Source organism: Schistocerca piceifrons, unplaced genomic scaffold, assembly GCF_021461385.2.
Source record: "Schistocerca piceifrons isolate TAMUIC-IGC-003096 unplaced genomic scaffold, iqSchPice1.1 HiC_scaffold_166, whole genome shotgun sequence".
Taxonomy (NCBI): domain Eukaryota; kingdom Metazoa; phylum Arthropoda; class Insecta; order Orthoptera; family Acrididae; genus Schistocerca; species Schistocerca piceifrons.
In genome coordinates, this window is record NW_025727523.1 from 17,501 (window position 1) to 25,000 (window position 7,500).

Consider the following 7,500-nt stretch of genomic DNA (forward strand, 5'->3'; position numbering starts at 1 on the left):
ACCACCCACTTGGAGCTGCACTCTCAAGCAACCCGACTCGAAGGAGAGGTCCCGCCGACGCTCGCACCGGCCGCTACGGGCCTGGCACCCTCTACGGGCCGTGGCCTCATTCAAGTTGGACTTGGGCTCGGCGCGAGGCGTCGGGGTAGTGGACCCTCCCAAACACCACATGCCACGACAGGCGGCAGCCTGCGGGGTTCGGTGCTGGACTCTTCCCTGTTCGCTCGCCGCTACTGGGGGAATCCTTGTTAGTTTCTTTTCCTCCGCTTAGTAATATGCTTAAATTCAGCGGGTAGTCTCGCCTGCTCTGAGGTCGTTGTACGAGGTGTCGCACGCCACACCGCCAGCCGGCTGTGCACGCTACCGAGAAAGTACCGGTATGCGAACCGCCAGGCGACGGGCGCGCATCGCACGTTTGAGGAGACGCGGCCGGCCCCACAGGCGGCCGCGACACTCCCAGGTCTGCGAAGCGGGGCAAACGCCGCGCGCTTCAGTATACGTAGCCGACCCTCAGCCAGACGTGGCCCGGGAACGGAATCCATGGACCGCAATGTGCGTTCGAAACGTCGATGTTCATGTGTCCTGCAGTTCACATGTCGACGCGCAATTTGCTGCGTTCTTCATCGACCCACGAGCCGAGTGATCCACCGTCCTGGGTGATCTTTTCTCAAGTTTCCGCCGTCTCTTTCGAGACGGTCGCATAGGCGGGAGTGAGGCGTGTGGCGGCCCCTGTTCCAGCGTTCTGTGTCCAACGGCCTCACGGCCGACGGGCGTCGTACGGCTCCACACCGGAGCGGACAGGCACTCGGGCGAAAGTCATTCAAAACCGGCGCCAGGCGCCAGGTGCCGCAGGCCAGCCGCTCCAGCGCTTCAGCGCTCGTACCACACAACATTGCCGCTAGTTTTGAGAGGCACGCGTGGTTCCGCACGCGGCGCACGGCTACTGCGAGCCGTACAGGTAGCGTGTTGCGCGACACGACACGCACATCGAAAGACATGCAGTCTAGTCGGTAATGATCCTTCCGCAGGTTCACCTACGGAAACCTTGTTACGACTTTTACTTCCTCTAAATGATCAAGTTTGGTCATCTTTCCGGTAGCATCGGCAACGACAGAGTCAATGCCGCGTACCAGTCCGAAGACCTCACTAAATCATTCAATCGGTAGTAGCGACGGGCGGTGTGTACAAAGGGCAGGGACGTAATCAACGCGAGCTTATGACTCGCGCTTACTGGGAATTCCTCGTTCATGGGGAACAATTGCAAGCCCCAATCCCTAGCACGAAGGAGGTTCAGCGGGTTACCCCGACCTTTCGGCCTAGGAAGACACGCTGATTCCTTCAGTGTAGCGCGCGTGCGGCCCAGAACATCTAAGGGCATCACAGACCTGTTATTGCTCAATCTCGTGCGGCTAGAAGCCGCCTGTCCCTCTAAGAAGAAAAGTAATCGCTGACAGCACGAAGGATGTCACGCGACTAGTTAGCAGGCTAGAGTCTCGTTCGTTATCGGAATTAACCAGACAAATCGCTCCACCAACTAAGAACGGCCATGCACCACCACCCACCGAATCAAGAAAGAGCTATCAATCTGTCAATCCTTCCGGTGTCCGGGCCTGGTGAGGTTTCCCGTGTTGAGTCAAATTAAGCCGCAGGCTCCACTCCTGGTGGTGCCCTTCCGTCAATTCCTTTAAGTTTCAGCTTTGCAACCATACTTCCCCCGGAACCCAAAAGCTTTGGTTTCCCGGAGGCTGCCCGCCGAGTCATCGGAGGAACTGCGGCGGATCGCTGGCTGGCATCGTTTATGGTTAGAACTAGGGCGGTATCTGATCGCCTTCGAACCTCTAACTTTCGTTCTTGATTAATGAAAACATACTTGGCAAATGCTTTCGCTTCTGTTCGTCTTGCGACGATCCAAGAATTTCACCTCTAACGTCGCAATACGAATGCCCCCGCCTGTCCCTATTAATCATTACCTCGGGTTCCGAAAACCAACAAAATAGAACCGAGGTCCTATTCCATTATTCCATGCACACAGTATTCAGGCGGGCTTGCCTGCTTTAAGCACTCTAATTTGTTCAAAGTAAACGTGCCGGCCCACCGAGACACTCAATAAAGAGCACCCTGGTAGGATTTCAACGGGGTCCGCCTCGGGACGCACGAGCACGCACGGGGCGGTCGCACGCCTTCGGCTCGCCCCACCGGCAGGACGTCCCACGATACATGCCAGTTAAACACCGACGGGCGGTGAACCAACAGCGTGGGACACAAATCCAACTACGAGCTTTTTAACCGCAACAACTTTAATATACGCTATTGGAGCTGGAATTACCGCGGCTGCTGGCACCAGACTTGCCCTCCAATAGATACTCGTTAAAGGATTTAAAGTGTACTCATTCCGATTACGGGGCCTCGGATGAGTCCCGTATCGTTATTTTTCGTCACTACCTCCCCGTGCCGGGAGTGGGTAATTTGCGCGCCTGCTGCCTTCCTTGGATGTGGTAGCCGTTTCTCAGGCTCCCTCTCCGGAATCGAACCCTGATTCCCCGTTACCCGTTACAACCATGGTAGGCGCAGAACCTACCATCGACAGTTGACAAGGCAGACATTTGAAAGATGCGTCGCCGGTACGAGGACCGTGCGATCAGCCCAAAGTTATTCAGAGTCACCAAGGCAAACGGACCGGACGAGCCGACCGATTGGTTTTGATCTAATAAAAGCGTCCCTTCCATCTCTGGTCGGGACTCTGTTTGCATGTATTAGCTCTAGAATTACCACAGTTATCCAAGTAACGTGGGTACGATCTAAGGAACCATAACTGATTTAATGAGCCATTCGCGGTTTCACCTTAATGCGGCTTGTACTGAGACATGCATGGCTTAATCTTTGAGACAAGCATATGACTACTGGCAGGATCAACCAGGGAGCTGCGTCAACTAGAGCTGAGCAGCCGGCCGCCCGGGAGTGTGTCCCGGGGGCCCGCGCGAACACGCAAGCGTCCGCTCAATCATTCTGCAAACAGGAGGAGGCTGAGCTCCCCTGCACAATACACCTCGAAACCCTCTCAGGTCCCGGCGGCGCGCAGCGCCGTCCCAAGTACTTGGTCGGGTTCGAGAGAGGCGCAATCGCCCGGAGTTAGGCGAGTAGACGCTTTCGGTGCGACCACCCGTGCTCCCAACTGAGCTTGCCGCTGCCGACAGAGGCCCGGGAGCGTGCTGTCGTGGCATTGCCGGCGGGAGACAACACGCGCCACCTACGGTGACCGGCAGCTCCAACGCCAGCGCCACAGAAGGACAAAAGCCCCACTTGGGTGCCGAAGCGAACTCTCCCAGCACAGCGCACACGCCAACACATCCGCACAGCTGCGATACAAACCACCAGCGAGAACCGCTGGGGCGACCGAGCAGCAGACGGCGTCGCGGCGCCGAGCGCCGGGCGGCGGCGCATCCTCAACGCACACAGTCCTCAATCGGACCAGCACACTGCAGATGTCCACCGCGCTTCGCACCGGGCCCGCGAGGACCTACTTTGGCCGCACGGCGCCGCGCGCAGGGTGCGCCGGCGCGCAGCTGCGACGCCTGCCGCGTCCGTCGGCCGGCGCGCCTGCCACTGGCCGCCCCCACCAGCCGGCTGTAGCGCGTGCGCCCACGCACCGCGCGGCCAGCACGCCGGGAGGCGCCCCCTCACCGGCCGGGGACGGTCCCACCCAGCCACCGCCGCGTATCGCTTCACACCCAGATGCCGTTCAGTTTCGTCGGCATGGTGGGTATCGCTGGAACAACCGGTTAGTACCTCAACCTATCGTCGCCATCACCGATTCACCCCTAGCGAGAACAACCGCACCACAACGGGTTACCATTTCTTCATTTGCGTAACTTCACCAGAAAACGTAGGCGTCCATCGCCATTTGCAACTTCAACCATTATTGCATGCCTGTGTCAGGTGTCACGCCACACTACGTCTGCCCACATACACGCAACAAAATGTGCACGCCTAGACAATACGTGGAAGGTGGCCCCCGTACGTATGCGATGTCCATTGCTCGAACGACTGTCAACCGGCTTCTGTAGCATGTCGCAGATATGGAACGCGCTGCACCATGCCATCACGGTGTGTGAGGAGAGACGACTAGGTCCGAATACATCAACAGACAGCTCATGCTGATCGCCATCCACGGCGTCCGTTCCTCCCACACGTCTCTATGGCGTACCACACTGCAATCCAGCTCTCATAGGGAGACGACACGTAGCTGCGTGCACAATATTTGCACTGTATGGTCCGCCGTTTTTGGGCGCAGTCGTTGTACGGTCACACATGTGCCACGATGTATCATTCAGTACATAAGGACGAATGTGCAGTACAGATTGTGGTTCACGCGTACGACATCAGCGGACAGTTGACACAGGCCGCACCACAACGTAGCCTGCGTACGTCGCATGCGAAGGGCATTGAACATGCAAACTTGTCACCAACCACCTTGCGAAGGCAGGGGGCAAGGTGGGGACGTGGGGAGAGGTGGGGGGGGGGGGGGGGCGGCATGTACGCCCTGCTGCCATCCACATTACAGTGTACAGCAGGAGCATGTGGAAAGTCAGCAAGACTTGCAAGGTGTTTAACATGAAGCGATACACAGGGGAGCGGGCAGTGCGAGTAGCGAACTATATTGCGAGGGTTGCGGGTGGGCAACACTACACTAATTGAACGAGTCGTATAACAATTACAGAGCAGGTTTAGGCGACAACGTGGGTTACGATAGGCGACAACGTGGGTTACGTTAGGGGACAACGTGGGTTACGTTAGGGGACAACGTGGGTTACGTTAGGGGACAACGTGGGTTACGTTAGGGGACAACGTGGGTTACGTTAGGGGACAACGTGGGTTACGTTAGGGGACAACGTGGGTTACGTTAGGGGACAACGTGGGTTAGGTTAAGGCACAACATGGGTTAGGTTAAGGCACAACATGGGTTAGGTTAAGGCACAACATGGGTTAGGTTAAGGCACAACATGGGTTAGGTTAAGGCACAACATGGGTTAGGTTACGGCACAACATGGGTTAGGTTAAGGCACAACATGGGTTAGGTTAGGGGACAACATGGGTTAGGTTAGGGGACAACATGGGTTAGGTTAAGGCACAACATGGGTTAGGTTAAGGCACAACATGGGTTAGGTTAGGGGACAACATGGGTTAGGTTAGGGCACAACATGGGTTAGGTTAGGGGACAACATGGGTTAGGTTAGGGGACAACATGGGTTAGGTTAGGGGACAACATGGGTTAGGTTAGGGGACAACATGGGTTAGGTTAGGGGACAACATGGGTTAGGTTAGGGGACAACATGGGTTAGGTTAGGGGACAACATGGGTTAGGTTAGGGGACAACATGGGTTAGGTTAAGGCACAACATGGGTTAGGTTAGGGGACAACATGGGTTAGGTTAGGGGACAACATGGGTTAGGTTAGGGGACAACATGGGTTAGGTTAGGGGACAACATGGGTTAGGTTAGGGGACAACATGGGTTAGGTTAAGGCACAACATGGGTTAGGTTAGGGCACAACATGGGTTAGGTTAGGGCACAACATGGGTTAGGTTAGGGCACAACATGGGTTAGGTTAGGGGACAACATGGGTTAGGTTAGGGGACAACATGGGTTAGGTTAGGGGACAACATGGGTTAGGTTAGGGGACAACATGGGTTAGGTTAGGGGACAACATGGGTTAGGTTAGGGGACAACATGGGTTAGGTTAGGGGACAACATGGGTTAGGTTAGGGGACAACATGGGTTAGGTTAGGGGACAACATGGGTTAGGTTAGGGGACAACATGGGTTAGGTTAAGGCACAACATGGGTTAGGTTAAGGCACAACATGGGTTAGGTTAGGGGACAACATGGGTTAGGTTAGGGGACAACATGGGTTAGGTTAGGGGACAACATGGGTTAGGTTAAGGCACAACATGGGTTAGGTTAGGGGACAACATGGGTTAGGTTAAGGCACAACATGGGTTAGGTTAGGGGACAACATGGGTTAGGTTAGGGGACAACATGGGTTAGGTTAAGGCACAACATGGGTTAGGTTAAGGCACAACATGGGTTAGGTTAAGGCACAACATGGGTTAGGTTAGGGGACAACATGGGTTAGGTTAGGGGACAACTTGGGTTAGGTTAGGGGACAACATGGGTTAGGTTAAGGCACAACATGGGTTAGGTTAAGGCACAACATGGGTTAGGTTAGGGGACAACATGGGTTAGGTTAGGGGACAACATGGGTTAGGTTAGGGGACAACATGGGTTAGGTTAAGGCACAACATGGGTTAGGTTAGGGGACAACATGGGTTAGGTTAAGGCACAACATGGGTTAGGTTAGGGGACAACATGGGTTAGGTTAGGGGACAACATGGGTTAGGTTAAGGCACAACATGGGTTAGGTTAAGGCACAACATGGGTTAGGTTAAGGGACAACATGGGTTAGGTTAGGGGACAACTTGGGTTAGGTTAGGGGACAACATGGGTTAGGTTAAGGCACAACATGGGTTAGGTTAAGGCACAACATGGGTTAGGTTAAGGTACAACATGGGTTAGGTTAAGGTACAACATGGGTTAGGTTAGGTTACACGTTGTTGTAAGGAAAGGTGTGGGGGGGGGGGGGGGGCGGGGCGGCAGGTTCGTTGATAGTGATTATAGTAAGTGAATGCTTGTGACATGATGAGATTTGTCACGTCAGGATGCACCTTTGGCTTATTAGAGGCGGCGCTCCAATTCTATGCTTGTGTCAGACCTGTGTCTTTGACTCATGTCATTGTTTGTGCGCTGTGACAGGAGGTACTATTGTGATGTTGGGTGCACCGTTGTATAGGACATGTGTGGGTGTTGGTGCCTTATCTGCGCAATGGTGGATGTCGAAAGGGTGGGATATTCTATTTTCCGCATGGACCTCCTGGTCTGGTTGTGATAGTGTGGATTGTGTAATGTGGCGGAGAGGATGCACTGGATGTTGTTCCATGCTGGTGCTTACATATTGTATGTGCGCCTGTTAGAAGCAGAGAGTGGTGCGTGATCAGAGTGTCTGGCTGACGTGTGGTTCCCATTGTGGGCAGACTCTTTCAGCATGTATACGGACAGTTGTATATATTTTCTGTAGTTTGATGGCTCTGCATTGATTACTAATCAGCGCCGTGTGTACGGGTAATCTGGTTCCAGTCCACAATGTTCTATCTGTGTACATTAGTGACAAAGACTCCCCCCATGCAGTGGGGCTCGGTCTGTTATAACTCTTCCGCGTAATATATTTGCCCCACGTTTTTGCGAGTGCGAGTGCGAGTGCAACGCGCATGGGGACCGACATGCTGATGGCTCGGTATCGGACGCCGTACAGTGAGCAACGCGATCGCGTCTCTCGCTCGTAAGTGGTACAGGTCGCGGCTCATGTATAGGGACAGCGGGAATGTCGCATATTGGAAATAACTCTTCATGAAACGCAAGTTATAGGGGTGGATTGCACTTTACGAGTG

The 7,500-nt window shown here is 54.6% G+C and overlaps 2 non-coding genes and 1 pseudogene across 2 annotated transcripts; all 3 read right to left on the reverse strand.

Moving 5' to 3' along the window:
* The window catches only part of LOC124735436, a 4,222-nt pseudogene extending 3,906 nt beyond the window's left edge, over positions 1-316 (reverse strand).
* Positions 317-504: 188 nt separating this feature from the next.
* LOC124735433 lies at positions 505-659 on the reverse strand. The gene has a single exon (XR_007009428.1). It is a non-coding gene; the product is annotated as a 5.8S ribosomal RNA (ribosomal RNA).
* Positions 660-1,011: 352 nt separating this feature from the next.
* LOC124735434 lies at positions 1,012-2,920 on the reverse strand. The gene has a single exon (XR_007009429.1). It is a non-coding gene; the product is annotated as a small subunit ribosomal RNA (ribosomal RNA).
* Positions 2,921-7,500: the final 4,580 nt, after the last annotated feature.